Source organism: Rhinoderma darwinii, unplaced genomic scaffold (genome assembly GCF_050947455.1).
Source record: "Rhinoderma darwinii isolate aRhiDar2 unplaced genomic scaffold, aRhiDar2.hap1 Scaffold_4239, whole genome shotgun sequence".
NCBI classification, from domain to species: Eukaryota; Metazoa; Chordata; class Amphibia; order Anura; family Rhinodermatidae; genus Rhinoderma; species Rhinoderma darwinii.
The window spans coordinates 62,501-80,013 of record NW_027463783.1 but is presented as its reverse complement, the minus strand read 5'-3'; the positions used below and the strand labels follow the sequence as shown (position 1 = coordinate 80,013).

Below are 17,513 nucleotides of genomic sequence, written 5' to 3'. Positions count from 1 at the left end.
GGCGCACGTACAGCATAATACTATAGATCTGATGTCACCAAGGGGTTAAACCCTCCTGTATTTCATATTTACAGCGCTAATAATAAATAATAATAATTACCAACACTGTGCCGGACAAAAACGCACCAAAACCGCACAGAAATGACCTCATGTAACCTTACTACTGCATCATGGGAAACCTCCTGACTGATAACAGAGAGAACACTAAACAACAGCGGTGACCGGAAGTCATGTACACCCGACCAGCGCTGCTCTCTACCTCATACATGGAAAGGACCTCTGATGACGTCACCACCATGTGAACGGGACAACAAGAGAGGCGGAGCTTATAACTGGAGAGGAGGCATAGCCCCACCCCTCATTTGACGTAATCATGAATTCTTCTCACCATAGCACAGGAGACCGGACCACTCACAGAACTCCGCCCCACATGTCACGTGATCAGCTTCACAGGTCTTTCCTCCACCACTTTTCTCAAATGATAAGCTCCACCCCTTCCGTCCCAGTCACGTGGTGGTGATGTCATCACAGGTCCTTTTACCACAACACATTATATTTTGCACTGTTATGACCGATCACTCCTTCATCGCTCATATGATGCTCAGGACCCCTCATGTCACTTGATCATCACACATGTCCTTCATACATCGCTCACACTTCTAAAACCCCCGCCCCTGATTCCACGGTCACGTGACCTTGATATCACAGGTCCTTCCACTTCCGCCTCTCTCCACTAATAAGCTCCGCCTTTTCCTGTCACTTGGTGGTGACGTCATCACAGGTCCTTCAGCTGTTACGTGATGAGGTAGAGAGCAGCGCTGGTCGGGTGTTCTCTCTGTTATCAACCATTGAGTGACTCCGCCCACTGGAGTCCTAGCCCGGATTTAACCCCTCCAGTGCCGGCCTCTTTGGGGTAAGTGGTTATTTCTGGTCTTTGTAGTGGTCGGATGGTTTGTGGGACGTGTTTTGTAATGACATAATATTCGGGACATACAACTTATTCACTGACTTTTATACATTTCTTGTTAATGTCGTTCACCGTGCGGTTTAAAGAGGCTCTGTCATCAGATTTTGCAACCCCTATCTGTTATTGCTGCAGATCGGCGCTGCAATGTAGATTACAGTAACGTTTTTATTTTTAAAAAACGAGCATTTTTGGCCAAGTTATGACCATTTTTGTATTTATGCAAATGAGCCTTGCAAAAGTACAACTGGGCGTGTTGAAAAGTAAAAGTCCAACTGGGCGTGTATTATGTGCGTACATCGGGGCGTGTTTACTACTTTTACTAGCTGGGCGTTCTGATGAGAAGTAACATCCACTTCTCTTCACAACGCCCAGCTTCTGGCAGATCACGCTGTGACGTCACTCACAGGTCCTGCATCGTGTCAGACGAGGACACATCGGCACCAGAGGCTACAGATGATTCTGCAGCAGCATCAGCAGGTAAGTAGCTACATCGACTTACCTGCAAACGCCGATGCTGCTGCAGAATCATCTGTAGCCTCTGGTGCCGATGTGTCCTCGTCTGACACCATGCAGGACCTGTGAGTGACGTCACAGCGTGATCTGCCAGAAGCTGGGCGTTGTGAAGAGAAGTGGATGATACTTCTATACACAACGCCCAGCTAGTAAAAGTAGTAAACACGCCCCGATGTGCGCACATAATACACGCCCAGTTGGACTTTTACTTTTCAACACGCCCAGTTGTACTTTAGCAAGCCTCATTTGCATAAATACGAAAATGGTCATAACTTGGCCAAAAATGCTTGTTTTTTTAAATAAAAACGTTACTGTAATCTACATTGCAGCGCCTATCTGCAGCAATAACAGATAAGGGCTGCAAAATCTGGTGACAGAGCCTCTTTAAGGGAATGTTCACATGTAGCGAATACGACCCACAACACTCAAGGAAATCACCCCGAATATTCACCCCAAATGGTGGACGTATAATCCTCCCGAATATCTACTACAGAAATACAACCAGGCCGATCCTCACCGCTCCGAGCGTTACCATAGCAACACGTCCCTGCTCTTCCGGCTGTGTCCAGGTGACCCCTATAATGACATGTTACCTCTCCGACCTGTGATTGGCTGCAGGGGTCACATGACGCCTTCTTTTTTATATATGTGTAACCTGCAGCGTTGCTGTGAACACGCGGTGGAGCCGCAGAGGATTCTGGGAACAATGGTGTTAGTTGCAGAACTTGACTTCCCATTGAAATTAATAGAGAAATTCTGCAACAAATGCGCGGCGAATCCACGGTAAATAACTGTCCCGGCCATTTTCAATTGTATTTGCATCCTCAGGACGCAGGTACTACTGAATACTGTGGCGGAGCAGGAAACTCTCCGCTCCCTGCTCTGCCATTCACTCCTCCGGGAGCGGAATACCCGGCCAGAGCGTCGGCAACCCTCTGACTGGGGATTCTACACTTAGCCTGGGCTCAGTCACTGACACATTAACGTTACTGAAGTGTTTAGACAGTGAATAGACATTCCTTCCAGCCAGGACGCCATGTCTATTCATAATCCCGACACTTCGGTAACGTTTCTGTGGTACTTACAGCAGAGCAAAGTGTAATCTCGCGAGATCTCGCTGTTAATGACCGGTTACAGGGAGATTACGCTTTGCTCTGCTGTAAACGTTACCGAAGTGTCGGGATTGTGAATAGACATCGCGTCCTGGCTGGAAGGAATGTCTATTCACTGTCTAAACACTTCAGTAACGTTAATGTGTCAGTATAAGACAGCAGATCGTGAACAACGCAGTGTCACTATGCACTGACTAAATGAATGGAGAGGAGTGCATGATGCTGATTGGTCACTGATTGGTCAGCGTCATACACTCCTCTGTACAACGCCCACTTGGTCTAAAGTAATAACACGTCCACTTGGGCATTAACCCCTTAGTGACCACTAATACGCCTTTTTACGTCGGTCACTAATGGGCTTTAGGCTAGGCTGACGCCTTTTCACGTCAGCCTAGTCTAAGTCCTGCACGGGTCTCCCGTGCAGGCAGGAGCCGGGGCTCTGCTGTCTGATGACAGCTGAGCTCCTGCTCCAACGCCCGCGATCGAAGTTTACTTCGATCGCGGCCGTTTAACCCGTTAAATGCCGCCGTCAATAGCGACCGCGGCATTTAACTTTGTTTACAGAGGGAGTGCGCTCCCTCTGTCACCCATCGGCGGCCCGCGAATGAAATTGCGGGTCTCCGATGGGGTGTCATGGCAGCCGGGGGCTTGATAAAAGCCCCCAGGTCTGCCCTGGACATATTCCTGTTAGGACGCGCCGGAGATTTACACTGACAGGCAATAATGCTCTGGTATACGAAGTATACCAGAGCATTATAGCAGCGATCGGAACATCGCACAGTAAAGTCCCCTAGTGGGACTAATAAAATAAGTCCTCAAAGTGAAATAAAGATTATTAATAAAAAGTACAGTAAAGAAATAAATAAAACCATTTTTTTTCCATAAAAAGTGGTTTTATTTAGTAAAAGTGTAAAAAAAAAGTAGACATATATGGTATCGCCGCGACCGTAATGACTCCATTAATAAAGTTAATATGTAATTTAAACCGCAAAGTGAACACCGTAAAAAAAAAACGCAAAAAACCATGGCGAAATTGCAAATTTTTTCCATTGCCCCCCAAAAAAGTCATAATAAAAATGAATCAATAAGTCCCATGCACCCCAAAACAGTACCATTCAAAACTACGTCTCGTCCCGCAGAAAACAAGCCCAAAAAATCACTACATTGATGGAAAAATAAAAAAGTTACGGCTCTTGGAAAGCGACGATGCAAAAGCAAATAATTTTAGTTCAAAAGTGTTTTTATTGTGCAAAAGTCGTAAAACATAAAAAAACCTCTACACATGTGGTATCGCCGTAATCGTACCGACCCATAGAATAAAGGTAACATGTTATTTACGTCGCATAGTGAACGGCGTCAATTTAAAAACGCATAGAACAATGGCGGAATTTCAGTTTTTTTTTATAATCCCCCCCAAAAAGGTTAATAAAAGTTAATATAAAAATTATATGTACCCAAAAATGGTGCTATTAAAAAGCACAACTAATCCCGCAAAAAACAAGTCCTCATACAGCTATGTAGACGAAAAAATAAAAAAAGTTATAGCTCTTTGAATGCGACTATAGAAAAACGAATAAAATAGCTTGGTCATTAGGGCCTAAAATGGGCTGGTCACTAAGGGGTTAACAACCTCATTAGCATAAATGTAAAATCGCTCCTAACGTGGTAAATATAGAACGTTTTTCTAAATATAAAGCATTACTGTCACCGACATTACAGCGCCGATCCCCTTATGTAGGAAATGGGGCACTTCTGCCAATTAACCCTCAGAAGATGTCAAAAAGGCATCTAGCAAGCGGACAGCGTGACCAAAAGACTCATGAGGGCTGCGCAGGAAAAGGACCTTCTCGTCAGCGTACAGGCCCACCACAGCAGACCCTCCCTCCCACTGCACACCAGTTACCATAGGGGTGGATCTCAATCTAATAGCTATAGCTTCAATGGCAATAGCAAATAAAACCGGTGAGAGGGGACATCCCTGCCGCGTACCCCGTGCCAGAGGAGAAGAATCAGAGGGGATGCCATTGACCACCACAATAGCCATAAGGGATTTATAGAGAAGTTGGATCCATGAGATAAATGTATGACCAAAGCTGTGAAGGCCGGCCAGAAGGAAGGAGCACTCAACAGAGTCGAACGCCTTCATAGTATCTAATGAAGCGACAGCCCAAGGCAAATGCCGCATTCTACCCATCTGCATAAGTGTCTGTACACGTGTAATGTTTATAGATGTAGATTTACCGCGCATGAATTCAGTTTGGTCAGGGTGAATAATTGTTAGAACAACTTGATTCAGTCGCTTTGCCAGGACCTTAGGTAGGATTTTATAGTCCACGTTAACTAGGGAAATTGGTCTATAAGAACCACAATCAACAGGGTCTTTATCCGGTTTCAGTAGCACAATGATAGAAGCATCATCAAATGTAGAGGGAAGTGAGTGGCTGAGTAAAGCCTGGTTAAGAGTATCTAACAACATGGGGCCCATATGTTCCCGATACCTCCTATAACCTTCAATAGGGAGCCCATCAGGACCTGGGGATTTATGGAGAGACATTTCCCGAATAGCCTCTTGAAGTTCCGCCATCATCATAGGGGAGTCAAGCAATGTAACCTGCGATGAAGAGAGAGTAGGAAAAGTCAGATCACTCAGATAAACTACAACGTCTGCGATGGTATGATTAGAGGTGGAACTATATAAAATGGTATAGTCCTTTCTAAATCTGGTAGCAATGGCATCCCCCTCTGTTAATAGACCACCCTCATTATCCTGAATTGGAGGAGTTATTGTGTCTAATTAAGTGGGCCAATAACTGACTGGATTGATTCTCCATCTCAAAATAATATTGACGTGTAATAAAACAATTTGCGCTTAGTCTTAAGGTGAAGCACATGTTTATATAAACGAGTGAAATGTAACCAACTAGCCTTGTGTGCGTCCGTGGGATCCGAAATATACAGCAACTCTGCGGAGGCCACACATTCCCCCGCCTCCCTCTCAGAGTGAGCCGTGGACTTTATAATACAAGAAATTGTAGATCGCAAACAACCACGCAAGTACGCCTTAAAGGTATCCCACTTCAGGGTATGAGAAATAGGTGCATCATGTACTTGTAAACATTTTATAATTTGGTCAGGGATGCGATCAGAGGGTCCAATAAGTGTCAACCAGAAAGGATGCAACTTCCAAGTAGGTAACAATCGCTGTCCAGGAAATTCCGACCTGACCAGTATCGCACTGTGGTCCGAAATCCCCCTGGAAGAGAGTGATCAGGAGGACCCATAAAGAGATAAGGCAGGAGAACCAAAATCATAATCAATCCTGGAGGGAACCTGTCTCCCAGGAGAATGACAAGTGTATTCCAGAACCTGTGGGTGACAATGTCTTCATAGATCAATCCTGGAGAGAGCCTGTCTCCCAGGAGAATGACAAGTGTATTCCAGAACCTGTGGGTGACAATGTCTTCATAGATCAATCCTGGAGAGAGCCTATCTCCCAGGAGAATGACAAGTGTATTCCAGAACCTGTGGGTGACAATGTCTTCATAGATCAATCCTGGAGAGAGCCTGTCTCCCAGGAGAATGACAAGTGTATTCCAGAACCTGTGGGTGACAATGTCTTCATAGATCAATCCTGGAGAGAGCCTGTCTCCCAGGAGAATGACAAGTGTATTCCAGAACCTGTGGGTGACAATGTCTTCATAGATCAATCCTGGAGAGAGCCTGTCTCCCAGGAGAATGACAAGTGTATTCCAGAACCTGTGGGTGACAATGTCTTCATAGATCAATCCTGGAGAGAGCCTGTCTCCCAGGAGAATGACAAGTGTATTCCAGAACCTGTGGGTGACAATGTCTTCATAGATCAATCCTGGAGAGAGCCTGTCTCCCAGGAGAATGACAAGTGTATTCCAGAACCTGTGGGGACAATGTCTTCATAGATCAATCCTGGAGAGGGCCTGTCTCCCAGGAGAATGACAAGTGTATTCCAGAACCTGTGGGTGACAATGTCTTCATAGATCAATCCTGGAGAGAGCCTGTCTCCCAGGAGAATGACAAGTGTATTCCAGAACCTGTGGGTGACAATTTCTTCATAGATCAATCCTGGAGAGAGCCTGTCTCCCAGGAGAATGACAAGTGTATTCCAGAACCTGTGGGTGACAATGTCTTCATAGATCAATCCTGGAGAGAGCCTGTCTCCCGGGAGAATGACAAGTGTATTCCAGAACCTGTGGGTGACAATGTCTTCATAGATCAATCCTGGAGAGAGTCTGTCTCCCAGGAGAATGACAAGTGTATTCCAGAACCTGTGGGTGACAATGTCTTCATAGATCAATCCTGGAGAGAGCCTGTCTCCCAGGAGAATGACAAGTGTATTCCAGAACCTGTGGGTGACAATGTCTTCATAGATCAATCCTGGAGAGAGCCTGTCTCCCAGGAGAATGACAAGTGTATTCCAGAACCTGTGGGTGACAATGTCTTCATAGATCAATCCTGGAGAGAGACTGTCTCCCAGGAGAATGACAAGTGTATTCCAGAACCTGTGGGTGACAATGTCTTCATAGATCAATCCTGGAGAGAGTCTGTCTCCCAGGAGAATGACAAGTGTATTCCAGAACCTGTGGGTGACAATGTCTTCATAGATCAATCCTGGAGAGAGCCTGTCTCCCGGGAGAATGACAAGTGTATTCCAGAACCTGTGGGTGACAATGTCTTCATAGATCAATCCTGGAGAGAGCCTGTCTCCCAGGAGAATGACAAGTGTATTCCAGAACCTGTGGGTGACAATGTCTTCATAGATCAATCCTGGAGAGAGCCTGTCTCCCAGGAGAATGACAAGTGTATTCCAGAACCTGTGGGTGACAATGTCTTCATAGATCAATCCTGGAGAGAGCCTGTCTCCCAGGAGAATGACAAGTGTATTCCAGAACCTGTGGGTGACAATGTCTTCATAGATCAATCCTGGAGAGAGCCTGTCTCCCAGGAGAATGACAAGTGTATTCCAGAACCTGTGGGTGACAATGTCTTCATAGATCAATCCTGGAGAGAGCCTGTCTCCCAGGAGAATGACAAGTGTATTCCAGAACCTGTGGGTGACAATGTCTTCATAGATCAATCCTGGAGAGAGCCTGTCTCCCAGGAGAATGACAAGTGTATTCCAGAACCTGTGGGTGACAATGTCTTCATAGATCAATCCTGGAGAGAGTCTATCTCCCAGGAGAATGACAAGTATATTCCAAAACCTGTGGGTGACAATGTCTTCATAGATCAATCCTGGAGAGAGCCTGTCTCCCAGGAGAATGACAAGTGTATTCCAGAACCTGTGGGTGACAATGTCTTCATAGATCAATCCTGGAGAGAGCCTGTCTCCCGGGAGAATGACAAGTGTATTCCAGAACCTGTGGGTGACAATGTCTTCATAGATAATCCTGGAGAGAGCCTGTCTCCCGGGAGAATGACAAGTGTATTCCAGAACCTGTGGGTGACAATGTCTTCATAGATAATCCTGGAGAGAGCCTGTCTCCCGGGAGAATGACAAGTGTATTCCAGAACCTGTGGGTGACAATGTCTTCATAGATCAATCCTGGAGAGAGCCTGTCTCCCAGGAGAATGACAAGTGTATGCCAGAACCTGTGGGTGACAATGTCTTCATAGATCAATCCTGGAGAGAGCCTGTCTCCCAGGAGAATGACAAGTGTATTCCAGAACCTGTGGGTGACAATGTCTTCATAGATCAATCCTGGAGAGAGCCTGTCTCCCAGGAGAATGACAAGTGTATTCCAGAACCTGTGGGTGACAATGTCTTCATAGATCAATCCTGGAGAGAGCCTGTCTCCCGGGAGAATGACAAGTGTATTCCAGAACCTGTGGGTGACAATGTCTTCATAGATAATCCTGTAGAGAGCCTGTCTCCCAGGAGAATGACAAGTGTATTCCAGAACCTGTGGGTGACAATGTCTTCATAGATCAATCCTGGAGAGAGCCTGTCTCCCAGGAGAATGACAAGTGTATTCCAGAACCTGTGGGTGACAATGTCTTCATAGATCAATCCTGGAGAGAGCCTGTCTCCCAGGAGAATGACAAGTGTATTCCAGAATCTGTGGGTGACAATGTCTTCATAGATCAATCCTGGAGAGAGCCTGTCTCCCAGGAGAATGACAAGTGTATTCCAGAACCTGTGGGTGACAATGTCTTCATAGATCAATCCTGGAGAGAGTCTGTCTCCCAGGAGAATGACAAGTGTATTCCAGAACCTGTGGGTGACAATGTCTTCATAGATCAATCCTGGAGAGAGCCTGTCTCCCAGGAGAATGACAAGTGTATTCCAGAACCTGTGGGTGACAATGTCTTCATAGATCAATCCTGGAGAGAGCCTGTCTCCCAGGAGAATGACAAGTGTATTCCAGAACCTGTGGGTGACAATGTCTTCATAGATCAATCCTGGAGAGAGCCTGTCTCCCAGGAGAATGACAAGTGTATTCCAGAACCTGTGGGTGACAATGTCTTCATAGATCAATCCTGGAGAGAGCCTGTCTCCCAGGAGAATGACAAGTGTATTCCAGAACCTGTGGGTGACAATGTCTTCATAGATCAATCCTGGAGAGAGCCTGTCTCCCAGGAGAATGACAAGTGTATTCCAGAACCTGTGGGTGACAATGTCTTCATAGATCAATCCTGGAGAGAGCCTGTCTCCCAGGAGAATGACAAGTGTATTCCAGAACCTGTGGGTGACAATGTCTTCATAGATCAATCCTGGAGAGAGCCTGTCTCCCAGGAGAATGACAAGTGTATTCCAGAACCTGTGGGTGACAATGTCTTCATAGATCAATCCTGGAGAGAGTCTGTCTCCCAGGAGAATGACAAGTGTATTCCAGAACCTGTGGGTGACAATGTCTTCATAGATCAATCCTGGAGAGAGCCTGTCTCCCAGGAGAATGACAAGTGTATTCCAGAACCTGTGGGTGACAATGTCTTCATAGATCAATCCTGGAGAGGGCCTGTCTCCCGGGAGAATGACAAGTGTATTCCAGAACCTGTGGGTGACAATGTCTTCATAGATCAATCCTGGAGAGAGCCTGTCTCCCAGGAGAATGACAAGTGTATTCCAGAACCTGTGGGTGACAATGTCTTCATAGATCAATCCTGGAGAGAGCCTGTCTCCCGGGAGAATGACAAGTGTATTCCAGAACCTGTGGGTGACAATGTCTTCATAGATCAATCCTGGAGAGAGCCTGTCTCCCAGGAGAATGACAAGTGTATTCCAGAACCTGTGGGTGACAATGTCTTCATAGATCAATCCTGGAGAGAGCCTGTCTCCCAGGAGAATGACAAGTGTATTCCAGAACCTGTGGGTGACAATGTTTTCATAGATCAATCCAGGCCAAACCTTCTATCAGCTGACACAAAGGAGTAGTGGGTGTTAAATTATGGGCGGGATCTTGTGAGAAACGGTCTATAGCCGGAGACATTACCTAATTTGATGTGCAATAGCTGCCTGAAGGACGGAGGTGTTAGCCTGTGGTGGATTATATATACACAGAATAACATATGGCTTCGTGTCTATTTCAGCATAAACAAAAACGAAATCTCCAGCTGGGTCTCTTCGCGTCTGTATTGGATTCCATCGTACAGTGCGATGTATCAGCAGGGAAACCCCTCTAGAATAAAAAGTGTGAAAGGAGTGGCACGCCCATTGTATCCAAGGTTTCTTAAGGTAACTAGATCTTTCACTAACGAGGTGAGTCTCCTGTAAACAGATTAGGGGGGGACGGGATCGCCTAATATGAGGGAACACCGAGGCCCGTCATCAATCATCAATACTTTAGAGAGGATCAATTGCCAGTCCTGGGCAGTACAGCAGCATACAATGGATGAGCAGAAAAAGGTATGGACAGAGTTATCAGAGTCAGTGGCATAGACATACACATGAACAACAATCAAACATAACAAAGTAACCGAGGAAAATAACCCAGAAATGTCCCCACCAAGAACCATAGGTAGGGCAGACATTTGAATTAGAAAAATTAGAATGGGGAATTCTCGACTACGTCTTGGTCAGGCATACATCCTGGCATCAGTAAGCATATAAGAAAAATGTTCTGGGTCTTTTTGTTTGTTTTTTACCAGTGAATCAGATGAGAACAATATATAGAAAGGAGAGAGATCCCCCTCTGGATCAACTGACCTGAGTAGCCAATGGTAGATATAGCGACATAAGGTACGGTATGGCCAAATATGAAAGGGAGGCTTTTAAACAATTGCGTGATAGGAACACATATGTTAAATTAACACATAGCCCCGTATCCTCTTTTTCTCATCGGATTTAGTCAAGATTCTTGATAGAGCGCTGGACAAGGGACTTATTCCTAAAAAAATCTATGAGGGACTCCTAACAGATGATCCCAAGATACCAACGCTCTATTTGTTACCTAAAGTACACAAGAATCTTGTGGATCCCCCAGGACGCCCGATCGTGTCGGGTATGGGAGGCCTCTGTGACCCCATCTGCAAATTCATTGACTTCTATCTTAAGCCACTAGTCATTGACCTGCCCTCATACGTTAGAGACACGACGGAAGTCCTGGGGAGATTAGATGGTATCCAAATTGAACCGGATATGCTTTTAGTCACGGCAGACGTTGAGTCCCTCTATACCTGTATACGGCATTGTGATGGGATGGAGGCGGTCCGCTTCTTCCTGGGGACTAGCAACCGGGATGTAGAAATGTGTGATCTTATTTTAGAATTGTTGCAATATATTTTGACCCACAACTTTTTCGTTTTTAAAGATCACTATTATCTGCAGACTACCGGCACTGCCATGGGCGCGGCCTGCGCGCCATCCTATGCAAACCTGTTTCTCGGTCTTTGGGAGAGGCAGGTTTTCCTTGGGGGTGGCGCCCAGGCCGCCGAACATGTGCAGTGTTGGTTACGATACATTGATGATGTATTGTTCATCTGGCAAGGGTCGGAGAGTGAATTGACTGGGTTCATGCAGCAGCTTAATCTGAACCCGTATAACATCAAATTGACATATAAAGCTCATAAACAACAAATAGACTTTTTGGATGTTCAGATTTTTGCTGACTGTGATGGATTTCTTCAAACGGATGTTTACCGTAAATCCACATCAGTCAACTCTCTCCTGCATGCATCATCTTTTCATACTCGTCCAACAGTTAAAGCCATCCCGGTTGGGCAGTTTCTCAGGATGAAGCGGATCTGCTCCACAGATAGACTCTTCGAGCGCCAATCAGACGAATTAAAATCTAGATTCGCTGATAGAGGGTACAGTAGACGTCTCATTAAATCGGGGTACAGCAGGGCTAGGAGAACACCGCGATGTGACCTTTTAAGAACTAAAACATTTCGACCAGTAGACAATAGTGTTCGTTTCATTACTACTTATAATAGTCAATGGGACAAAATAAGATCGATCCTTGAACATCACTGGCCTATTTTGAGATCAGAACCGTGCCTCGCTAAATGTCTGCCCCTAAAACCCACGATGACGGCCAAAAGGAGCAAAAACCTTAAGGATCTTCTTACCAGGAGTCATTACGTACCCAAACATACTAACCCCTTTGGCCCACGGGAACCCACTATTGGATGTTATCCATGTGGTGGATGCATGGCGTGCCCTAACATTAGTAGAGCCAAAGACTTTTCAACAGCTGATGGATTAAGAACTTTTAAAATCAGGGAATACATCTCCTGTAGCTCTACTTATGTAGTGTATTATGCACTATGTGCATGCCCTAAGATCTACGTTGGCCTGACTTCTAGGCAGCTGAGGATTCGCACAAGGGAACACGTTCGTGATATCTCTGGTGCGAAAACAATAAGTGATCTTGGACAGCTGAAAACGCTGCCTAGACACTTTAAACAATTTCATAATTGTAATCCTGTCTCTTTGATGATTCGTGGCATTGAACATGTACATTGTGGCATCAGAGGGGGCAATCTGAGGAAGGTTCTAGCCCAAAAGGAGTGTATGTGGATTGTAAAATTGGGATCCATGGCTCCCGTTGGTCTTAACGAACAACTTAATTTCACCTCTTTTCTTTAGAATCCCTTATTTCCACTGGTTTTTAATTAGGATTTTAATTGTGTGTGTCTGCTTTTTCTTAATTATATAGGTACTTGCTATCCCATAGTTCTGACAGCTCCCTGTGATGAGAACTCGTCCTTCCCGATTTGTATGCATTTGGAAAACGGAGGGAGAAGATTCCCTGGCTATTCGTAGCCCTATCCTTCATGGAGGATATAACAATCCCCTCAACTATATGTTTGCTATCTAAATATCACTTTTGTTTACATAGTGCATGTTATTTGCAATTTGATATATATATTGTTTCTGACTTTTTGTTATCTATCCTACACTTGTAAATTTATGTTATTCAGTATTGATTCTATGTGTCTGTTATGTCTCCTTATGGTGTAATGTATTTCACTTTTATTATTTATTTTTATTATTTTTTATTTATTATTTTTTATTTTAATCACTGTTTATGGCTACATCATTACTTCCCCTCATATTTTCCACATGTGTGGGTCTTATAACTCACCTTCACCTTTATATATTTTTACTTCTATTTTTGGGTCTGACGTTAATACATATGTCTTTTTTTCATTGAATTTCTGACACTGTACTTGTAATACTGCTTACTAGACATTTGTCTCTTCTCCCTTAACTTACTGTATTTTTGGTTTATACTAAGGAGATTCTGACATAGCCCATTATAGGCAGTGGGACATTAATATATATCTTTCTTCTCTTTCCGTGCTTACCGTCCAATCAGGTGCGCGCGTCCTCTGCGCGACGCTGTTTTGTGGCCGGCCCTCTTCCTTGCCCCCTATAGCGCACTGCGCATGCCTGGGATCCCTGTACGCGTCGGGGATCTCTGGTGTGCGCTCGAGCGCTGGGGGCTGGAAGTGGGGCATGCCTCACTTCCGGTCTCGGCAGATGACGTGCGCCGGAATCTTCTTGGACTGAGTTTTACTCGATTCACCTGGGGCTTGCGCTACTTATACTCCTCATCTCTTTAGACACTTCACACCCCTTGAGGAAGCACATCGCGAAACGCGCGTTGGGGTTTTTCTACTCACACTAGCTCGACTCTCTGCATTTATCGTTCAGCATGGGTAAGTTGTTGTATTAGTGGGTGGACGTTCGGCTTATTTAGGCTGCAGTCTGTGAACTTTCTTTCTTTCATCCTATATGACTGATGGTCTGTAACTCTTTCTAGACCTTTGCGTGACTGTAGGTCATACATCACCTGTTGTTTATGATACTGTATTTTTATAAATTTACCCATGACACTATTGTCTTACAGTGCTGTTGTATATGACTTGCGTCATGATTATACTGGTCCACTCACTTCAGTCTATATATTGTACACTGCCCTTCATTTTGCTATATAGAGATATTCCTGCTAGTTGTGTTTTAGTGTAACTATTCAGAGTCTTCATGTCCAGCTCTGTACCTTTTTATCCTTTATAAATGTTTCTATATGTTTAATAAAATAATTTTCTTTTAATACTGGCTAGTATGCTCCTTTGTGTCTCTAGTGTATATCATTATATACGGGAGTTGCCCTCTCTCTTATTAGGGTAGTATGCTATACCTTAAGCATCCAGCCCCACACGTGCTATTTGAGCTGGTTTTTTTGTTTATAATTCTGCATTCTGTGTTTTTCACAGCTACTGGTTCACAGCTAAGTATGAATTTCAGAGCCCGTGACGATACATGGCTCTTACAACTGGACAAGATATTCAATGAGGACCCTGTTTTAGTATCATATTTAATATTTTTTATTTCTATTTTTAGAGCTGCTAGTCTTTTTTTATTTTACTGTTTTTTCTAAAAAAATGTATTCCTGTTCTGGGGGACTTGAACTAGTGATGATTAGATCTCCGGTACAAATCACTGTAATACTAATGTATCGCAATATATCGTGATTAATATTAAGGGGTTTATAGGAGCAGAAAGATGGCGGACCTTCATTGCCCCCCATGCTGCCATGACAACCATCCATCGTGTCACGTGGGGACGATGAGCTGTCAGGGAGGACCCCCGTCTTTCTTACAGCTTAGTTTCTGCAGTCGCTGTTGACCACAGAATCTAAGTATATAAATGGCCTTAATCACAGTTCTCTTAGGTTTCCAGCCTTTGCAGGTTTCCAGCCCAGGGTGTCAGGTGTTCCCTATGTCGGTAAATGTCCTGTTCAGGAAGGGGTTAAATGAGTAAAATACAAGTTTATACTGAATCTTATTCCACAAAACAATGTATCACTCTGCTCCGCTCCACCTGCGCTATAACATGATGATAAGAGATCACACTGCATGTTTCCTTTATATATAATGTCACCTCAGCTGCTGCAGAACCTCACAGTTCATATCAAAACACTGACTGCATAGTGTGCACCACGTCTTGTGCGATGTCAGCAATGTCTCCCTAGTATCCGCCATGTGTCAGGTTGTCAGGAGTCAGGTCTTCATTGTCTGGGGGGGGGGGGGGGGGGAATGTCTTCATTTTACTCTTCTCATCTGAGAGATATGCTATAAATGTCTGATATATGGGGGTCCCACCTCTATGTGGAGAACAGAAAATCTACATCTTATCAGCCCCGTGTGCACATACCCTTAAAGTGACACGTCAGATTTGAGCAATGGATCTGTCTTAAACAGGTCAAAAATAGGCCATGGATTCCACTCCCAGAGGAGTCCCTGTCGTGACTGTCCATATATGGACAGAGACGTCAGGGGCTCCCTCTAGGATCACAATTCCCAGCCAAGTTGACGGCAACGCTCTGGCAAAGCATTCTGCTCCTAGTGGGAGCTTCAGTGGCGCTATCTACAGGTGCTGAGGTGCTGATCTGCAGGGGTTTGGCATGTAAGTTTGATTAAACTAAGGGGGAGATGTGCCGGCACTTGTGGAGAGAGCCGGCGGACAGGAAAGTGCAGTGCTGCACACATTAAACCCCTTTCCATTCTGCCAATGTTTATTTATATGACAACTGCCCGGGGCATCAGCGGTTTGAAAGAATATTGCCGTATGGAGGGGTTAATAAAAGCGTGTAGAAAATATTGTCTATAAAGGTGTACACAGCCTGTAAGAGGCTAATAAGCATTTGACACACTGACAATTTTTTGGGTTGCAGGGCACTCTCAAAATAGAGGCCCCTGTGTCCCGCCACTTTCATGTGTATCCGCGTCCACAGAAGGCAGATACAGGTAAATACTATGGCGGAGCAGGGAGCTGTTGGTGTCCCGCCGTTCGCTCTGGTAGTCCACAGTCTCCTTTAGGCCTGCGGCTTACAAGGTGCAGGGACCTCGACACCGGTAGTGAGGACCTCAACCTTGTAATTCCGGCTCTGATCAGTAAACATAGAAGTGTAGAGAGAAGTGTCTGATCTATAGACAGATATACAGTAGTCATGTATTCAGTCCCTGTGTGTTTCCTACAGATGGATCCAGTAGGAGAAATCCACCAGAGAGATGTCCCAGTCCTCTGTATTCCCAGGACTGTCCAGAGGAAAATCACAATGTCCCAGAGAATCATCAGGTAGATGAAGCTGAGCCGTATACCAGATCTATATAGGGGGGTGCGGAGCTTTTTGGTCCTCCGGTCATAGATGTGGACATAGATTTTGGTGGTTTCTTATGTTGATCTGTTAGATTCTTCGCACTCTCTGCTGTATTGTACTGAATTGTTACATGTGTGAAATCAGGGGGAAGATCTGACTGATATTAAAGTGGAGGATGAAGAAGAAGAGCGGGTGAGGGGCGATCAACCATATAACAGTGAAGTGGAGAAGGAAATTCCAGGAGGTGTTACCAGAGGTAAGTGATAATGAATTTAGAAAGTGAATTGGGAGGTTTGTTAAGGTGGGGTTCCTCCTTAGTTGTACATTACAGTAACACGTCAGACAATGTGTTATACATAGTGCAGGAGCTGAGGGAGCTGTGACTGCACATAGAAGTTCTCTACAAGGTGTTCTATGGATCCGGTCATGCACTAGGCTTAGTGTCAGATTTTGGAGGCACCAGCTGCGATTAACAGCCGGGATCTGAGGAAACTCCGTTTAACCACTTATAGGGCGTGTGTCATCAGAAAATGACCTATTGTTTAAAGTTTTTATGTTAAAAATATTTTTACGATTTCTTTTTTTTTAAAGTCATCTTTATTTAAAAATAATCCTAAAATCTTGCATTTTTCCCTCTGGCCACTGAGTCTTATAGTAGACTGATCCTTCCTGTTCTGTAGAGATCAATTCTCAGCATACATCTCATTAACATTACATGCAGGATTACACTGACAGGTAACACCTATATATAGATATCACATGATCAGGACTGGTCTTAGGTTGGATGGCGCCCTGTGCGGGACTCCCTGTTGCTGCCCTCTACACAAACCAAATATGAACCACATATATAGACACGCACATACTGGAACATATATACTCTGCATACATAGAGACAGATATTTAGACATACAGGCAATTATACATACACACATCTGGAATATATACATACAGGTAAATATGTAGACGTACAGACACACACACATACACAGACCGGAACATATACAAATACATAAAAGGCACAAAGATACAAGCACAAAGACACATTCACAAACAGACCCATATATACCCAGTACAGATAATGTAGCAGATTTCGCATGCAGTCCTATGTAACACAACAGATAATACAGTGATAACATCCACTACATTATCTGTACACACAGAGGCATATATATAAGGGGCAGCTGAGTATACAAGGGGAAGCAGGTTATATAAGGGTAAGCAGGTTATATAAGGGGAAGCAGGGTATATAGGGGCAGCAGAGTATATAAGGGGCAGCAGAGTATATAAGGGGCAGCAGAGTATATAAGGGGCAGCAGGGTATATAGGGGGCTGCAGGGT

The 17,513-nt window shown here is 44.6% G+C and overlaps 1 protein-coding gene across 7 annotated transcripts in view; it reads left to right on the top strand.

The window, feature by feature from the left end:
* The first annotated feature begins 559 nt into the window (after nt 1–559).
* The window catches only part of LOC142710421 (uncharacterized), a 62,171-nt gene continuing 45,217 nt past the window's right edge, over nt 560–17,513 (top strand). For 3 of the 7 annotated variants that reach the window (XR_012869471.1, XM_075848550.1, XM_075848553.1), the window contains exons 1-4: nt 560–913; nt 10,156–10,300; nt 16,056–16,153; nt 16,320–16,431. The gene's annotated coding sequence lies outside the window, so the exon portion shown is untranslated. Of the gene's footprint in view, nt 914–10,155; nt 10,301–10,713; nt 10,805–12,725; nt 14,070–16,055; nt 16,154–16,319; nt 16,432–17,513 lie in introns of those variants that run through there. The other 4 variants (XR_012869472.1, XM_075848552.1, XM_075848551.1 and 1 more) reach the window with 4 other exon arrangements.